The sequence below is a fragment of the Leuciscus leuciscus genome (genome assembly GCF_965113295.1).
Source record: "Leuciscus leuciscus genome assembly, chromosome: 8".
Taxonomy (NCBI): domain Eukaryota; kingdom Metazoa; phylum Chordata; class Actinopteri; order Cypriniformes; family Leuciscidae; genus Leuciscus; species Leuciscus leuciscus.
In genome coordinates this window covers 27,829,782-27,850,139 of record NC_138732.1, presented here as the reverse complement: position 1 = coordinate 27,850,139, position 20,358 = coordinate 27,829,782, and the positions used below count along the sequence as shown (strand labels likewise).

Here is a 20,358-nt window from a genome sequence, read left to right as displayed (position 1 = left end):
GTCGCAGGGAACACAAGCAGAGACTCAATCTCTCATTGATATTGTGGTGCAATGCACCATGCATCTACTATTAAGATCCACTGTCAACATCTTCCTTTGCTTGGCCCCCGTGTACAATAACTACAGCAGCTGACAAGAATCTTGGACATGTCGGGCTGCAGTGGCTGTGATAGTTGAAGAAGCGTGCAGAGGGTTGGGAAACATGCCAAACATCCATTTCTTTGCTTCCCCTTCTGTCAGCGTGAATCATATGAGACTACAAATCCAATGCTCCTAGAGATTTTGAGTGGCTGAGGTCCATGAGCCTATGGGCCCATGACTGAGCCAAACATCTGAGTAATGATGCCTCAAAACAAAAAGTCTTGTTACTTATTCAGGAGTTTGTAAGCTGTAGCCAAAGACAGTCACAGTGCTTCAGACCTCGGATTGGCATTAATTTTATATACAAATATATTAAAATGGGGACATTAGTTGTCCATGGGAAATATCATGACTTGGGGAGATGTTTCCTCCATGATCTGGGAATGTCAGGACGTGCAAAAACGATTTGGTCATGGAAAGGGCAGGGTCTAGAGGCTACAGGCACTCCAAGTTTCTAGTGATCCTGAGGTCCTTGATTGCCTGGTTCAGGCGTGTTTAATTTGGGGCTATAGCTAAACTCTGCTAGATGGCAGCCATCCAGGGGCAGGATTGAACACCGCTGTTATACACATACCTCCTCTTATGAGAAAAAGTTTGTTCGAGTGTACTATTAGTATACTTCTTTTAAACGAAAAAATAAGAAAGTATACTTTCAGTATACGTTTTATGTACTTCTAAAAAATATGCTTAAAAATTGCACTCACTATGCAAGATTTGTACCTTAAAGATGAACTGAACTGAAAAAAAAAAATTTATAACGTGTTGTTTATGACAATTAAAAGTAAATTACACTAAAAAAAATTATTAAAAATATCAATATAGCTTTTTTTAAAAGCAACACAAAAATTGCGTTTGTTAGTATAAGAAAGGTGGCAATTCTGATGACGTCACTGGAATGGTAGGACCTGCGAAGGTATATGGCAGCTGCAACTGCAGGTCCTATACACACGAAAATGAGTCATTTTGGTTACGTGTTTGAGCCTGTGAGGGACAGGCCAGTAGTACTGACTACCACCACAAGGAGGACGATCAGTTTCAGGCTCCACCTACAGTACAGGATCGTTTGGGGGGAGCGGCGCGCGCTGTATCGATTCGCCTCACTGATCAAGTGCAAAAGAAACTACGAGCATGCAACGCCGTTACGTTGTAAATTACACGAAATAAAAGTAATGCAGGTATGATCCAGATTGTATTTGCAATGTACATAGTCAATTATTAATGGAGCAATAGTGGTTCATAGTGTTATAAGAGGGAAATGTGGTGGGAGGTTGGAGGGCTGTAGTAGCCTGTCATGCACTCTCATTTATTGTATACAAGCACATTATGCATTTTATTAAATAGAGACTGCTTATATACTGTATGTCGTGTGCATTTAGAGAAAAATACTAAAACATGATTGAGGTACTGTGCGTTTTAGAAAGTCGAGGCAGATAAATGGCAAATGTGATTGGACGAATTCATCCAATGGGATTGCTTTTTCAGTTAGCTGCACGCAAGATGTTAAAATCAAACAGGTGGTACATAAATCAGGGGTTCCCAAACTTTTTAGCCCGCGACCCCCATGTTAAATGCGCTGCTGCCCCGCGACCCTGCACCTCGCCCACCCCAGTGTCCGAAATTAACTTTTTGGCTCACCTGCCACGGGGACTGGTAGATGAAAAAATCCACCAGCCAAGCATATTTTTTACCAGCCAAAATAATAAACAGCCTTTTTTTTTTGTCACATATACATTCATTTCAGTACTTTTAATTGAGATAATATGGTAGGCCTATTATGTTGAATACAAACGTAAAAAAAATGTCCAGAGCAAAATTTGAAATGTATAATAAAAAAAATCGATATATATATTGATCAAAATGTGAGAAATATATGAAATATTACTATCATTGGGGTGAAATAAATTATTATTTTTTTTGTCAGTTTTGTTACCTGACTCATGTGGAAGGGAAGGCAGAACGTAACCTCGGTTCCCTGAGAGATAAGGGAACGAGTATTGCGTTGCGAACGCTATGGGAAAACTCCTTTTCTCGAGAAAAGAACGGCCATGGTGTGTAAAGCAGAAGCAGCCTGGCCAGCGGCGGAGTATGCACGATCCGCGAGTGCTGAAGACGTTCTGCACGGCTAAGATGGGTGCGCAGCCTTCCAACTGCCAGCAGGACACAAATGGGCGGCGACCGCTTCTTCCAGTGGCGGGAGCTTTTTCCTCAGCGCCGTCAACAGATAGAGCGTTAACTGTGTACACACCGCCGCCGACTTGAGCTGCAAACAAAGAAGCTCTGGCCGTCCTGTCAAGGACGCTTGTCAAAAAGTATGGGGAAGCTTGACGCTGGGCCGCTCTGAATAGTGAGTGCGCGCGCGCGCGGCCGGGGCTCTCGCTCTCTCTCTCTGTCTCTCTCCCTCTGCTCGTTCTTAGAGGCAGAAGAGCGCGGGCGCGCTGAAAATTTCATAGTTTGGTATGAACATTCACCCGCCAGTGTGGCGGATAGCCTTTTGAGATTTACTTGCCAAACAGAAAATCTACCCCGGTGTGATCGTACGTGCGAAAGGGTTAAATTAATTGCAACAAAATATATATAGGGCCTATATATTGTTTCCACTTTTTTGAAAAGAAATCATCTCGCGACCCCCACTTTGGGAACCACTGCGATTAATCATAACTGAGTCTGACAGTGTTCCTTTTGACCCTTGCACACCTCACGGCTCTGTATTGGATAGAGACTCTGAATGGGTTCAATATAAGTAAATGCAGCTTTGAGGGGTGCCTCTGTGATTTTCTGAGAACATTCTTGACCTTGTGGTTGACCTTTCTTTACCACAGACTTTCTTTTGAACCCCATATAAGCAAAAAAACATAGTGTTCAGCTTTTTGGTTGCAAACAATGCAAGAATTATCAAAGCTGTTCCTAGTTCCTCAGTGGAATTCCTAATAAGGCCAAACAACATACAAAAAGTCATGCTTAACATTATTGCATGATCACTAACAGGGAATACCTGCTGTTTAAATGCAAAGTGCTCCATCTGTCAGCTTGTGTGTTACACAATGCTCTTGCATTGGGTTCATCATGATCCAGATGCTTTTTGACAGCCTCTGCTGGAGCGTAGAGGTTATTCCTGTACGAGGTGTGCAGGTCACAAAGTGTTCCTGCTATTGAGAAGAAAGTGACACTGCTCAGATTTGGCCTCTCATACAGACTGAATTATTTGAAATGAGCAAGTTTCCTTTGATAAAACTATGGAATTGAACTAAAGCCCCAGCAGAAATTCAATTAAGGAAGTCTTCAGCATAATTCAAGGGTTGTGCATTGCGCTGTCTGTAGGGATTTTGGGGCTTTGGCAATACAAAGTATTTAGGCTTTATTCAATTAGCTCTCGAAATGCTTTTCCAAAGGTCAGGCTGGGAAGCGAAACAAACACTGCTCTGTTTATGTGCAGTGAGAGGGCCCTCTGCTTCACCCCCTGACTTGCATTTAAAGCAAAGTGAACCACAGTGGTGCCAGTTTTCTTGGTTTGAAGCTATACAGCTCATCTAAAAATGATTATGCAAAAGCAGATGGCTAAACTTATGTGCTACTGCAAAAGTGTGATTTCAGTTTGTGTAGTTATATATATGTGCTATTGAACCAGTTGAAACAGACTTGCAATTGACTCACAACTATAGCAAGTTGAGTGAGTTCATTAGCAATAGTGTAATTAACTCACCTAGTCAGAAAGATGAGCTGTTAGTCTCTGTTGGGCGGACTTTAATAAATGTTAATAAACACAGCTTGCTAGACTGCTTGTCATGTCTGAGTCGCAGACTGGTTAAATTTACTTTGGAACTATGACAGACTGACGGAAATTAAACTGGACCTGTGGGAAGTTTCTCATAATTGCTTTTTAGTCTGGGTGCTAACAAAAGTATTCAAGTAAGAAGAACTTCTACCTGTAGAAGAAAAAGTATTAGGATTTTTACTCTGCACAAGCCTTTGCCTTGTGTATAGGCAAATAACTAAATATTGGCCCTTTTCAGGAATAATAATAAGTGATCTTGGTGGTTTTGGGGCCAATTGGTTTGCTATTACTTTGGATTTATATTTCTGAGGCTTTGGTTTGTTTATCGTGTCAGTTATCACAGATTAAAGACTGTCAGGCTGACTCAGGATGTAGCATCTCCAGTAATAATTTTGCTTTGTACATTCAGAATTCAGTAATTAATAACTGAAGGACTTAACATAGTATATTCCTAAACATTTTACATTCAGTCAGAATAAACTGTTAAGCATTAGAGACAATGTATATGTTGGATATGTATATGTTGGATATGTATATATTTGCATTCTAGACATTACTTTAAAATAACTATTCCTTATGCTCCTTTACTTGATGTGTGATGTGTTCCAGGTCTGCTAGTCTCAGCCTCAGACGTCACGGACTGTTGGCTGAACGTCTGATGCATATGGCACACTTTTCTGGAAACACTTCAGGAGTTTCGAAGTCGCGGTCTGATTGGTTGAAATCTACTGGATGTCCGGGAGACGTGAGTGTCGCGTTCTTTATCGGTCCATCTGGAAACAAATGCTGTGACGCTACAACCCCTTGTGGAAGAAGAAAGCCGTTGTGTTTACAACTGTGACAATGAGCGCTTACCAGGATCAACAAAACACAAGGCTCCATTGATGCAGTAAACTTGCACAATGTTCTTGAATGAATAATTTATTAGATGCACGTCGGTCTGTTATCGACATTATATTGTCACGCTCCTAAACATGACGCGGAACAAAATGAACTGAGATTGGTTGCGTTACATGTCAGTCAAACGTCATCTTGAGCGGTCCTTGGCCAATAAAAGCTGCGATAGAGTCCAGACCTTCTGCTGTCAGTCTGCCAGGTTCCAGCACTACACTTCCCATCACTCTCCTCTGTTCACACCTGCACGTCATTCCTGATCACACACACACCTGAACCTCATCATCACTATCATCACCACCACTATAAAGACACATGCTGAGTCCCAATTCGCATACTATCCGTCCTAAATAGTATGCGAAACTAGAATTAATACGTCCCAAATCGTAGTATGTTGAAATGAGTATTCCAAAGATACCCGGATGGTCTACTATTTCCGGTTAGAATTCGAAGTGCAGATCAATGCACACTCTAACGGCTAATATTGCCCACAACCCATTGCGTGCGGGAGGGAGGAGCTTTGTGGTGGTGATGTAAACATGGCAGCCGGATGCAGCAGCGGAGATGCGCCCTCAGTTTTTAAGTGTAAGAATTCAAATGTTTAACCCTAATTAAAGTTATATTTTATTGTCTCGTAATATTAATGGGTTTATGTTGTGCCAAAAAAGTACTGTGTTTATCTTGTAGGGTCCGATGAAGATACTGAGCGCCTCATTGCAGGCTACAAAACAATAAATAAAAAGGCTCTAGTACAGTGTCATGCAAGTGTCTTTTTTATGTATTTCTTTTGATGTTTCTGTCTGACTTATTTGTAGTAATACTGTGGCTGTACACATGTTAACTTTATCAGTCCAACCAAAGAAACATGGTTACTACACTTTTACTATAGTAAAAGGATGGTTCATTTTCATCTGGGTATTTTTAAGTATTATACATAAGTATAAGATTAAGTATAAAATACGTTAAACAATAGGTTCACTATAAACTTTAAATATTTTAACTCAGAAAATAAGTAGCTTTCGTTACACACATTGCACATGAACGTCAGAACCAGCCGCCTCACAAACGATCTGCGTTTGGTTGATCTACGACGACGCCCTGCTTCACTCCTCAATTTGGTAAAACACATTGTAAATGTATTGTGGAAAAAAAGATGGGAATAGTAAATAAAATTATATTGATATATAAGAATGAATGAAATGTAAAATGTTTTGTTAACAGTCGCGGTGTGCGTAACTAGGCAACCACGTTCTCGTTTACGTTGCATGACATCATCGAAGAATGTCCCAGAACGTCTTTTGCTACACACTCAAAAGTATGTACTTTTTCATCACAAAAAAAGTACATACTTTTAGGTCGTAGTATGAGTAGGCGAATTGGGACTCAGCCACACTCTTCACCTCTGTTCACTGTCTAGACTCGTTCATTGGAAGAGGATTACTCACTGTGCGTTCACACCGGACGCGAATAGCGCGTCAAATTTGCGCCTGCCGCATCTAGTTATACGCTTGACCACTTTGTGTTAATTTGCGCGTAGTTTGAAGCGAAATTTACGCGCGTCAGAGGCGAAAGTTTCGAAACCCGTTGGCGGCCCTCTTTTTTCGATGTTTATCGAGCATTAGCGTTAGCATTAATCGAGAGAGTCACCGCTCGTATATGCTCTGGAGAGCAGAAACAGCTGCGTAGGGGACATCGTCGCTGTACTCGGGTCCACCAGACCCTCCGGAGGGTTTCAGGAGTTTCACAATTTGGTCCAGGAGCTAGGTTTGGTGGACCTAACGGTGAGGACGCTGACGAGGACAGCGTAAGCCGAATAAGGCCTCGGCCTCGAGTGGTCGCTGCCTGACGAGCCCGCGCTGTACAGCCCGGCGCGAGGTTCACCCTCGCCCGCACCCACCTAATCTGTCATTTATTTTTGTTTTGATAATAAATGGAGCCAGCCTCCAAAAGGGAAACCTGTCCTGTGATTTTTTTTTTACTTTGTATACACTAAATTGTATTTGTTGTCTTTACATTAGATTAATAATGTTTCATATAGATATGGAATAAATTGCATTCAATACAAAATGAGTATATCTCATATATTGAAATCGAGTTTTTATGTGAAAGATTTGCTTTGTTGTGCATTTTAGTCATATTACAAAATAATTTATTGAGGCCAAACATAAAATAACATTATAAACTGTCACTTCACCACGTGACAGCAGCAAGCAGGCTCCTGATTGGTTAACGCGGCGCGAATTGACGCAGAAGTTCAGATTTTTCAACTCGGGCGGCAGACGCGAATTCGCGTCAAACGCGTGAATGCACAAAAGCACTAATAAAATCATTCGCGATTAACGCGCCAGATGCTCAATTCGCGCTATTCGCGCGAACTTGACGCGCGAATGAGGCGTATTCGCGTCTACCGCGCCGCAGGAATTTTTTACGCGCGTAACGCGTCTTTGCATTGACTTAACATTGAAATCACTCGCGCCTGATGCTCTATTCGCGTCCGGTGTGAACGCACCATTACACTGCCATCACTACCTTGAGTCTCCATCTCCGGCGTCTTCAGTCAGTGTAGGGATGGTCGAAAACAGCGCCATCTTGTGGCAGGTCAAATTTATAACAGCATAAACCCGAGTGCGCAGCGCTGTTGTTTAATGTATTAAGCACAAATAAAAGCCTGACAATGCTAAATGTTCAGTTTTCTGATAATATAATTCACATATTAAAGTTTATCTTAAATATACAATTAAATTATTACTAATTATAATATAATTCACATATTAAAGTTTATCTTAAATATACAATTAAATTATTAATAATTATAAAAATACCAACAGAGTTATATAAACAGTGTAGCAAACAGTCTAATTATTTTATGGTTTGTATGCTGTTTATATGGCAGAATATATGTAAAATCATGTAACATAGGCTGTAGGCTTATATATATATATATATATATATATATATATATATATATATATATATATATATATATATATATAACAAAATAGTAAATGGACTTAAACTTCCAAAAACCAGTAGAGTAGTGGTCTGGGTTCAAACATTCCGACACGCAAAGTGAAGCATTCACGTGACATTTTACATTTACATTTAGTCATTTAGCAGACGCTTTTGTCCAAAGCGACTTACAAATTGGGACTAAATTAAGCAAGTCATCGTGAAGAGGCAAAAAACAACGCAAGAAGTGCTCAAAATACGAAGTTCAGGCATTATTCAGAGTAGCATAAGCCCGATAAGCGAGAATTTACAGGAAAATATATATATATATTTTTTTTTTTTTTTTTTTTATGAGGTTAAGTGCTCACGGAAGAGAAGAGTTTTCAGCTCTTTTTTGAATGTTGTCATGGATTCTGCATTCCGGATGCCGGTGGGGAGATCATTCCACCAGCATGGAACTGTGAATGAGAATGTTCTGGAAAGTGATTTTGTGGCTCTCTGTGATGGGACCACGAGACGTCGCTCGTTGACCGACCGAAGGCTTCTGGTAGGGATGTAGACTTGTAGGAGTGAGTGAAAGTAGGAGGGAGCTGAGCCTGTGACAGATCTGTAAGCAAGCGTCAGTGCCTTGAACTTGATGCGAGCAGAGAGAGGTAGCCAGTGCAGTGAGATGAACAAAGGAGTGACGTGGGCCCTCTTGGGCTCGTTGAAGACAAGACGAGCTGCAGCCTTCTGAATCATTTGTAGAGGTTTAGTTGCACATGATGGAAGTCCAGCCAGAAGAGCATTGCAGTAGTCAAGCCTAGTAATGACCAGGGCCTGGACGAGAAGTTGTGTTGCATGCTCAGTTAGGAAAGGTCTGATCTTCCTGATGTTGTGCAGTGCAAACCTGCATGATCGAGCTGTCTTTGAAATGTGATCTGTGAAGGTCAGCTGGTCATCAAAGGTTACTCCAAGATTTCTGACCGACCTTGATGGGGTGATTGATGATGAGTCTAGCTGGATAGTGAAGTCGTGTTGCAGAGACGGATTGGCAGGGAGGACGAGAAGCTCAGTCTTTGCCAGGTTGAGCTGCAGGTGATGTTCCTTCATCCATGTCGAGATGTCCGCCAGACAGCTTGAGATCCGTGCAGCTACTGTGGGATCATCTGGTTGAAATGAGAGGAAGAGCTGTGTGTCATCAGCATAGCAGTGGTAGGAGAAACCATGTGCCTGTATGATGTGTCCCAGTGATGTGGTGTAGATGGAGAAGAGGAGGGGACCAAGAACTGAACTGGTGACTGGTGGAGAATTGTTATTAGAGCATTTTGTTCATTTAGATTATTTTCTCCATGTTGTAAACTCTAGGGGCAAGGCTTCTGAATCGTGAATTTTTTTGAGCGTGATATTCAAATGACGATTGTTTTGAGCCGCCACATTTATCAACATATGATCATTCGTATGATGGGTTTGGCAGCATACAAATGTTTCATGAATCACATGTGAACTTTGTCGTGAGATGATTTCTGTGCTGGGATTTGCGCTCATTTCTACGTTAGATTGATCAATTAGGCCCAATATGTCTCTGTGTTGCGGTGTCCTTGCTAGTTGTACACAACAACAAAGATATTGAGCAACTAATGTAGTCCAGAAACAGAATGTGTTCATGACCCCCTTTCACTTTTTTGAACTTCATATTATTTCCATGCATATAAACCATTTCTAAAGCTCCACCATTCTTCATCACTGTGTTCATCCCTCAGGTGCATGAGAACTTCAAAAGGTTCAAAAGGTATCATCTTGAAAACCTGATTTTACGAGACAATTTTGGAAGCCCATATTATGTCCTTGCCAGAATGAATGTCTAAATGATAAAACCAACTCATCCTTTTATCTTTTTATAAAATGCTGTCAAAGTTAGAATGTTAATGCATATGATTAATTCAATATATTAAAGACCATTTATTTTTAACTGTTAACACATTTATTCTATAATACAATTTAATTCAGCTCAACAACTGAATTATCACCCATGAGTGAACAATTGTCACACAAATGTGAAAACTAGTCTTGCATGTAAGATTATGTCCATTAAGTTTTGGGAAAGTTGTTGTTTTCAAATCTTGCAGATCTGCTTTTCTGTATTTTGCATATTTTAATGTATTTTAATGAATGTTGTATTAGTTGTATGTGTGCCGCTGTTGTAGATGTCTAAAGAGAAACATATACTAAATGATATTTGCAAAAGATATCCTATACCTATTACTTTTTAATTGATTGAAAAGTAAACCACATTACATTTTAACTTTGTGAATATATAAAAGTATAAAAGTGTTTCAAAACTAAATGCAACCCACATTAATGCCATGTAATGGCAAAATTAGATTTTCCTTTTCCTTATGGACTCTCTTGTTCGGCACTGATCTTTCAACACACTGTCAGGTATCTCACCTCACCTCACCAGGACAAAGACTATATTTAAAGTTTAAGACAGTGAAGTGTGTTTCGTTGTTTTGCATGGTGTGATGTTTCATCAAAGTGAAACACAGTTTCCAAATGCTGATCTGACTATCAAGGTCTCATCCTTGAGGTCTGCAAAGGATAAGAACTGCAGATGGCATAACAAAAACTGATGCAACCAGGTGCAAGTCTGGCAAACAAAACCATTGTTCTATATTCAAATAATAAAGAACTTAATGCTTGTCATCCTTTTTTCTGGGTTAAGCTTAGGGAGCTTTTGTTTCAAAACAAGAGGGGTTGGGGATCTTTGTACAATGACTAATGTATCAGAGAAAGCAGTATATGAAGTAAGGCTTCTTAAAAAATGATTCCCCTTGATCTAGCCAAAAAAAAAAAAGAAAGTCTTATTGTTCCACACTTTGTTCTGGGTGCACCAGAGAACTTCTGTGTATTACACACACGCACACACACACACATGAAAGCGGTCTATTTTTACGAGCAGTTATTTTTCTGTTTGCAAAGATGTGGGACAGTATATCCACCTCTGTCTCTGCTTTTGCACCAGAGGAACTAATTATGTTTCTTTCTTTGCATAATTCAAAACAGTTTATGGTAATGGAAGGGTGGTAGTGATTGCCTCCTGCTTTTTCTGGGCCAAACAGTCTTATTTTTGTGCTAACAACACAGCATTTATTCTGATGCACCTAATTAAGTCTGACATCTTCAGTAGACCCCAATATCTAATTTCTCAGGCTTGAGCCCTGTGTAAGCAAAAAAAAAAAAAAAAAAAAAAAAAATCTTTAGGATGCTTGCTTTATGCTGATACGTCATAGAACTGAGGTATGGTAACCTAGCTTTCGCATCTCAAAAAAAAAAAAATTACCTCTACTTTTGAAAGTTATTTCGACATGTATTTGAGTCTAGGGGCCCTATTTTAACGATCTGAAACGCAAGTATCAAACGCGAAACGCAAGTAACTTTGTGGGCGGGTCTCGGGCGCTGTTGCTATTATACCGGCGGGGTAAATGACTCTTGCGGCCGACGCAAATCTAAAATGGGTTGGTCTGAAGTAGCTTCATTACTCATAGGTGTGGTTTGGGCATAACGTGAAATAAACCAATCAGAGCGACATCTCACATTCCCTTTAAGAGCAGGCACGCTTGTTCCATGGCAGATTGCTATTTTAACGGTGGATTTGCCAGGCGCACGCCAGGAGCGGTTCACAGCCGAGGAGACCGACGTTCTCGTCAGGGACGTAAAACACAGAGAAGTGACATTGAATGGGGATGGAGAAACACACCCAAATTAGCTTCGGTTAAACAGGCGTATAATAATTTGAGTAAATGTGTAAGCTAGATTTATGCCTATTTTTTCACAACTTCATGGACACCACAATGATTTTCCTCATGTAGAATATTTTTCTTTGTAATTATGTATGGTTTGCAAAAATGTCAACTGCTGCGTCTGTGTGTAGATGAGAGAAGCAAAGTGTATGCACACGCTACATTATGGCCAAGCATGCGCCCAATGCAGCCAATAGCATCTCCAACATTTAGACTAGGTTTTTCCTGGTCTGTGGCGGAATTGTTTTCTGGAACTGCAAAATAGCATCAGGGAACGTTTGCGCTGGAACACCCCTCCTCTTTTCGCTGAACCGCCCCCAGGAGCGCAAGTTCATTCCCTAATTTACCGACGTGGGTCTGTCGAGGGAATAGTCCACTGTGCTTCGGGTGCAAAATAGGAATGGAACATGCGTCGCTGTACAAAGTCAATTGTGCTGGGTGCAAGATAGGGCCCAATGTCTCAAATCAGCAACATGTGTATAAAATGAAAAAAATATATTGTCGAGGATTTACAAATTTCACTCAGAAATTGCAAGTAAATTTAACAAATAATAGCAAAGAAATGGCAAGTAACACATTGAGTTAAACATGAAATTTTGAAGTACTTTCAAAACTTTCTATGAAGTCCATGCTTATAAATAAGTATAAATAGGGCTATAATTCATTATAAGTATTACTATTAATATATTTATAAAGATATAATGAGAACATTTATATTATTTTGAATGTATATAATTACTTATGTCATGCATTTGCTTTTTCAGTGTGCATCCTCATAATCCATTATACACTGATTCATAAATGATCAAATATACATAGATCCAGAGACACTTGTATAATAAAAAATATATTGTTGCAGTGTTTTTCTAGTATGTAACATATAACATATCTTCTTTTTTTTTTTTTTTTTACTGTTTGTATTAATGATTTGGACTAATGAAAGTCAAGTTTTTAAAATTCACTGCTAGTACAGGAGGCAAAATATCCCCAGAGGTATCAAGAAACAAGAACTTAAATATATTGCCATCAAGTGCCATGCTGAATTGAGCAGATTAGTTCAGCAATATATTTCACTAAAGTAGGCTATGTCAGTACATTTCTGTTCCAGTGTCAAAACGCTGAGTGGCCACTATCCTTACGTGTCTTCAAGCAACAGTGGTGGATGAAGGTTTCTTCATGGTCTGTCGATGTAATTGTTCATTAATGTTTGTGAAAGAATAACCCAGTGGACTCTTCATGCCTACAGGCATGACCAGACCTACAGCCTCCTATAATGCTTGCCTCAGCATATTAGTATCCACTAACAGGATCATCATGGCTTTCTTTATTCACAAAACATATTCTCTTCAGTAAACATATTCTCTTCAGTATACAGCCAAACTCCCAAAGCCTATTAGCAATAAAGTGCATAACAACACCCATGGAGGTAACTAGTTAGAGCTGCATCTTGTGAACTTGTTTAAACATGCATGTTGTTGAGTGTATAAAATCTCTAAAGCATAATCAGCTATACCATTCAAAAGTTTGGGGTTGGTAAGATTCTTTTAATGTTTTGGAAAAATGTCTCTTATGCTCAATCCCAATTCAATAACGTCAATGAAGCTATGTTTTTAATGTTTAATTGGTGAGTTGTTAAGTTTGATGTGTGATATAAGTTTAATGTAAATGTAAAGTCCTAGGTTTACTTCACTGGTATTAGCAGGAAGAATTGTTCTCACTCGTCACAGAAGTCAGTCAAAAATCCGTAAACAAGTGCGAGTTGAATCAAAACATAAAATTACAAAACCTTTACTTACAATTACTTGTTAAGTTTTATCCTTAAATGACAGACCAAACGGTAAGAAAACTGTTTCTCCTTTTTTCTGTGCACAAACTTTTTCAAGTTCAATATTCCACACCCCAGGGGGCGTAACCATTAAAGAAACAGAACAGAAATTATACATCAGAAAACAAAGGAAATATCAGAATTCAAAGAAAGATACAAATATGATACATTCAGTTAGTGCTTGAAAAATCAACACTCCAAACAAACAATACTAGGCTAATATACAAATTATTGAAATATTAAATTGGCTCTTACAGTAACCATTATTGTCACAGTATGGAGAAAAGGCAAGCACTGGCAACCGTTATTCTCAACAATGTCTACTTCCAATCATTCCAGGGACTCCACATCAGGAAACCAGACGAATCATCTGTTTCCGATCAGAAAATGAGAACCGCTTTCTGAAGTGCAAAAGTTCTGCAAAACAACTTTGGTAATAAGTCATTTGTGTATTGTGTATGTATTTATACACACACACACATATATATACTGTATATATATATATATATATATATATATATATATATATATATAGTAAGAAAGTGCAATATTGTCAATAAAAAGATTTTGTAAACAAATAGCATGCAAACTATCTGTGCTATTAGTATAAAAATAATTTGTAAAAACATTGTAAAATCACATATTCACATCCATAAGCAGCATCAGCAACAAAAAATACAATGGCAAATAGCCATTTTTCACATAGCTAACAAACTATATACACAGTACAGACATCCTTAAGGGTCTTGCACATGGCCTGAGACCAGGGCAGCCAGTCTGTCCCTTGTAGCTTCCCAGAGCTCTCGTTAACCGCTAGGGGCTCACGGGGTGGTTGGGGTTCAAGGATGTCCAAATCTGCATCTTCATCTGGCTCCAGCAAGTCCTCATTATCTAGACACACATTGTGTAGAAATGCACAGGACGCAATAACCAGAGGTGCAAATTTGGGTTTAACCTCCAAGGCTCTGAAAAGGGTAGACCTCCATCTGGTTTTCATCTTCCCAAAAGCTCTTTCGATTATGCTGCGGGCCCTGGCATGATAATAATTGAAGCGCCCTTGTATTTGCCCATTGACTGGCTCCTTGTAAACTGTGATTAGGCAGACAGGTGTGTCCAAACAGGGATAGCCACCATCACCCAGAAGGATGTAACCTGTGGGAGGATACTGTCTTGCCCTGTAAAAGCTGCTGTTCTTCATGATGCGTGTGTCATGAACTGATCCTGGGTAACCGACAAAGATATCTAGAAACCTGCCATTAGATTCACATATTGCTTGCATGTTTAGTGAATAGAATCCTTTGTAATTCAGGTAGTCTAATCTGTACTGTTGAGGAGGTTTAATTCTGACATGGCTGCCATCTATTGCTCCCACAACATTGCTGAATGCAGAGCTTCCTGATAGCTGGACAAATCCTTGACCAACTGCATGAAGCTCTCCTGCCAATGGGAAAGAAATGGCTCGCTTCAGGTTGGTCATTATATTTCGTGCAACTCTGTGGATGATGCGATGGACTGTAGACTTGGGCACATTGAAAACCCCGGATACAACTGAGTAGGACAGTCCATGAGCCAGCCAGTAAACGTAGATCAGGACTTCCAGGTTGTTACCCCAGCCATGGTCCTGTTCCCTCTGTAGGAGCCTCTGCAGACCATGCATGGCTCTTCTCCTGAGGCGAAAGTCCTGCTTCAGCTCAGCCTCTACATTAAACCACAAACTCAGGATGGGCATGTTGTTGTTGAGTCTGCAGTATGACCTAGGATGACCAGTCTGAGAAAAGGAATTAAGTTCACGTCATTAGTTTTAAAAGAAGGATCTCTACTAGTTAAAACTGCAGGAAAATCGTTTAAATTTTGCATCTCCTCATATGAATAACGTTAGTTATATACGTTTATAGCAGCCAACAAAACAGTACATGTTCACGGTCAGGGATGGGCAGTATTTCAGATACATGTATTTAAAACATTGTTTTAAATGTTTTTTTGTTTTAAAAAAAAAAAGCCTCAACAGAGTTTGACATTTTTGCTGTTGTATCAAAACCGATATTGAGAATTGTGTAACCATGATATATATTGTTACTGTGAAGTAAAATTAAGATTTTGGGTCATATTCTTCTTTGCTAGACAGCAGAAAAGGTTCCCACAGTTTTACACACAGTATGAATTTTTAATAGTTATATTTTATATTTTAATAAATTAATAGTTCACCACAAGTAATCGACTACATTGTAGCCTGGTCAGAAATAAGTATATAAATGGCTGCTATTTTGCACAAGTTTATTTGTAATGGCCAGCAATAGGCCTATGTAGTTTCTTCATTCACTGTGACCTATACCTGCACTGGATGGCCAATTTCACATGTATTTAGTGTATTTTCAAAATACAAAATACTGTATTTGTATTTAAATATATATTTTCCAGACAGTATTTTGTATTTGTATTTTAAATAAATGTCCATGTATTTATGCCCATCTCTGTTCACGGTATTCCATCTTATCAGACCAGCAAACATGTCACACAATCTAGCTAGGCTAATTGCAAAAAAATATGTTAATATGTTTGCTGTCCATCCTGCATACCATAGACTGCATACCATCCTGCACTTTCTGCACTTGTCTACCGCAACTCGGACAAGAAAACGGAGGCGTTGAAGACGTCTCCGTTTTCTTGTCCGAGTTGCGGTAGACAAGTGCAGAAAGTGCAGAAAGATGTTTACAGCCCATACGACAGAGACTGTCACAGCGGAGGACGGCATATTGGTATCGTTGTCAGTCGTTGTCATGGAGACATCCTGTAAAAACTCGTCGCTTCCGTAACGTCAGAGCCATCGTCGACGACTGACGATGTATCGGGCTCATGAAGGGTTGTTCCATTTTGTAGGGGAATATTTCAACCCCTTTGCCATTGTAACTCTGTTTTAAGGGCCAAGGGGTACACTCGAAAACAAGGGGTAGGGGCAAGGGGTGAATTGGGATTGAGCCTTAAGCTCACTAAAGGTTTTTTTTTTTTTTTTTACACAAATATATTTAAAAAATGTAATTTATTCCTGTGATGCAAAGCTACATTTTAAGCATCATTACTCCAGTATTCTAGCCTAGAAATCTAGACGCACCCTAGCGGCAGCAACATTTATTTTGCAGCCAGTGTGGTCTAGCAACTCTCCGTTGACTTTCGAGCTGGAAAAACCAAACTCAGGTCAAGCCAATCACATCGTGTATAGAGTAGGCGGGGCGGGCTTAACATAATGACGACAGAGTTGCGACGGTTCCCTGCTACTTGAAAACAAAGAATGGCTGCTGCTGCTGGCGAACAGCGGTCTTTCGAATCGGCTTTGGCCGCGACTCTGGAGAACTTGGAGTTAAGCTTTTCTTTGAGAAAAGAGCAAAGAACGGCACTTAAGTCATTTATAAAAAAGGAAGATGTTTTCGGAGTTTTGCCGACTTCGTTGCTCTGATTGGTTGTAGCGCTGTCCTATTGCGTGCAGAGGGATTTTGAGAGACAACCGTTTATCCCGTGCCTCGGATTGAGCCGTGCTAATGGTGAGTTGCCAGACCTAACATCTTGATGTAGGTCTGGCTTGCCAGGCTACCAGTCTTTCATGATCCTTCAGAAATCATTCCTATATGCTGATTTGCTGTTCAAGAAAATTAATTATTATTATTATTATGATTTTTATTGTTATCGTTGTTGTTGTTGTTGTTGTTATCAATGCTGAAAACAGTTGTGCAGCGTAATATTTTTGTGGAAACCGTGATACTTTTTTAAGGATTCTTTGATGTATAGAAAGTTCAAAAGAACAGAAATTATTTGAAAAATAACTCTTTGGCAACATCATGTCTTCACAGTCACTTTAGACCAATTCAGTGGGTCTCTTTGTTGAGAATAAATAAATAAATAAATAAATAAATAATTGACCGCAAACCTTTGAATGAAAAAAATCTGAATGATCATCAATAAAGAAAGATGCCTTTCGAACCGTGAACTCTGTCCTGTGGAGGTAATGGATTTTGTACTCCACACTCATGGTAATGAATTATAATAAATTAGGAATGGACTTCAATCAGTGATGTTGCCTTTGGCTTGCTCAGTTGGGGATATTTTGGGGATATTTAATTTAATTGTATCAATCAATAAATTCCTCTTGAAACAAACTTTGTTGTATTATTTTAATTTAATACTGTGAAGCTGCTTTGATACAATCTGTATTGTGAAAAGCGCTATACAAATAAACTTGACTTGACTTAACGATGTAAACAGCTATTCTTTACTGCAGTCTCTAGGGCTCAAGAGGTTTCATAGGAAACTAGTACCACTCAGTAAAAGGACTGTGTGAGAGCTCCCAACTAAATAGTCCTTCTCATTCGCTTTTTCCTTCTCCCTCCACTTTCCTCTCTCTCTGTCTCTCCTCATCTACTAGGATGGGGTAACCTACATTACTAACAATGTTAGTAATCAATATATAATTTTCAGAGTGAATTATATATCATGTTTGGAATAATTTAAAACATTCCAGTGCAACTGGGTGGTACATTTTAGAGAAAATCTGTAATATTTAGGTTAGTTCCTTTCAGCCTAACTATATAAATAAATAAAAAAAGCGAAATGATTATGCTTACTTTCATACAGTACATTTCAAGGATTTTATCAAATAATAAATTCAAAAATACATAAAACATAATACAATTTTCAAAAATGTTGTAAGCATGGCAATGCTTTTGGAACCATCTAGCCTAGTACTATATATCATTGTCAGGGTTCACCAATAACAATTCTGTGAATAATATTGTTGTAATAATAAACAACATTTTGAATTACTGTTAAAAAGTTTGGGGTCTGTAGTTTAATTTTTTTTTAATTTTTTTTTTTTTGTATTTTTTTGAAAGAAGTCTCTTGTGCTCATCAATCCTGCATTTATTTAATCAAAAATATAGTACAAATAGTACAGTGAAATAGTATTACAATGTAATGGTTTTCTATTCGAATATATGTTCAAATGCAATTTATTCCTGTGATGCAAAGCTGGATTTTCCACATCATTGCTCCAGTCTTCAGTGTCACATTATCCTTCAGAAATCATTCCGATATGCTGATTTGATGTTCAAGTAACATTTCTTATTAGTATCAATGTAGATAAAAAAAAAAAAAATGTTGTTTAAGCATAACAATCATCCTAGAAAAACTGTCTCAAACAACAGGTTGAGATTTGGGCAGGTCATTCAGGCAACCACTTTGAAAAACCATCACTATTTTTCATTTGGTGCTGCTTGAGAAATTGCACACTTCACCTTTAATTTAGCATTTGATCATAATTTTCAAAATAGTTTATCATAAGACTCGTAGCATATAAAATACACTTGCCGTGTGAGTTTGTTTTCTGTGAGACACAGTTTGTATAAACAGAACATTTAGAAAATTGCATTTATGACATACATCATTCAAGAAAAACCCTGGATATGAGTATGTGTTGCTTTCTTTATTTATGAAGTACCAATTAATCTATAAGTGTAGATTTACTCTAAATTGTGAATTACTTTAGAACCTTTGATGCATAATAAATGACATTCTACCAAGTTTAGTATAATCAAATTTTTACAACGCCAGCCTTTAAGTCTGTTTCCTCCCATGAAGCAGAGAACCATGCACCAACAGTTTTAATTAGACAAGCAATGAACCATCAAGAGAAGCCTTCACATCCCAAAGGCCTAAGAAAGCTCACTGTAAGGACAGAGAATGAAAGCTAAAGTAACCTTAAGTACATCTAACTTATGAACTCAGACATTCTCCAACCACTATAAACCACAGCCAGTGAAAATACATCAACCTTCCTATCCAACCCCTCAAATATAGAGGTCTGCCGAGCGCAGACCACTCTTCTCATCTCAACAGCACTTTAATTTCATGCCTTTGAAGATCCTTTACTGATTAGACCATGTGTTTAATGCCTGTGCTTTCTGATTGTGCATGCTGTGATGCTGAACTGCGGATGTGTTGAATCGCCATTGGCAGATTGTAGGAAAACAAAGAGAATGATTTCAAATTATTGCTGCTCCTCATAGCAAACTATTCATTCTATGACAATTGCTCAAGCTTCAAATAAACTCAAGTGTTTAGAACAGAAATTAGACACTACTTTATCCAGGCATTTAATTAGGTGGTTGCATTTGGGCATCTATATCAAAATGCTTTGCTGCCATAAAAATATCGGACATAATAAATAACCTCACAGCTTGTAGGAACTTTTTTTGTAGGAAAGGTTTATTTACATACAACACTTTTGTCTAAAAATCTAATATACCCAAATTTCAATAGATTCAGCGGATGAATAATTCAAGAGATCATGCTTCGGAAAAAAGTAAATTTACATAAACTGAATATCAAGTATTAGGATCCACACTCTGTCTTAATCTCCAGGCCTCTGGTTGCAAAACAGTCGGGATAATAGCAGGCGGTTGAGTCAGCAACTGATCTAAACAATCCTTGCGCCAGTGGCTCAGCATTATGATCAAATCCATTTCGTTTTACCTTGGGAGATGCTTTAATTATTTCGCTTCAGTGACCCTTTAAAGACCATAGCATCACTGGTCAAACAAGGTCTTTAAGGCATTTTTTGTTCCCTTTAGACAGATCACAATGGGTATGTTTTATCTCTGCTTTGTTGCTTTGTTGCTCTACTTTGGTTTGCCTTCTGATGGGACACAATTTCTACAGTTGTCATAATGAGACAACTTCTTAATTAGAATTAGCAGCAAATGCCATGATGGGGGTGGGACTATGTCTCCCGGCTGGCTTGGGAACGCCTCGGTGTCCCCTCGGAAGAGCTAGAGGAAGTGTCTAGGGAGAGGGAAGTCTGGGCATCTCTGCTTAGACTGCTGCCCCCGTGACCAGGCCTCGGATAAGCGGAAGAAGATGGATGGATGGATGTCATGATGGACATAGGGGCTTCTGGTTTGGGGCAACTGTCCTGCAATTGGGCCTCTCTATTATCTTTATTGTGCCTG

At 38.9% G+C, this 20,358-nt stretch overlaps 1 long non-coding RNA gene across 1 annotated transcript in view; it reads right to left on the bottom strand.

Moving 5' to 3' along the window:
• Positions 1-16,920, bottom strand: part of LOC309505175 — a 336,588-nt gene extending 319,668 nt beyond the window's left edge. Inside the window, exon 1 of the long non-coding RNA XR_014208353.1 lies at positions 16,672-16,920. This is a non-coding gene — a long non-coding RNA (uncharacterized lncRNA). The remainder of the gene's footprint in view (positions 1-16,671) is intronic.
• Between the last annotated feature and the right edge of the window lie 3,438 nt (positions 16,921-20,358).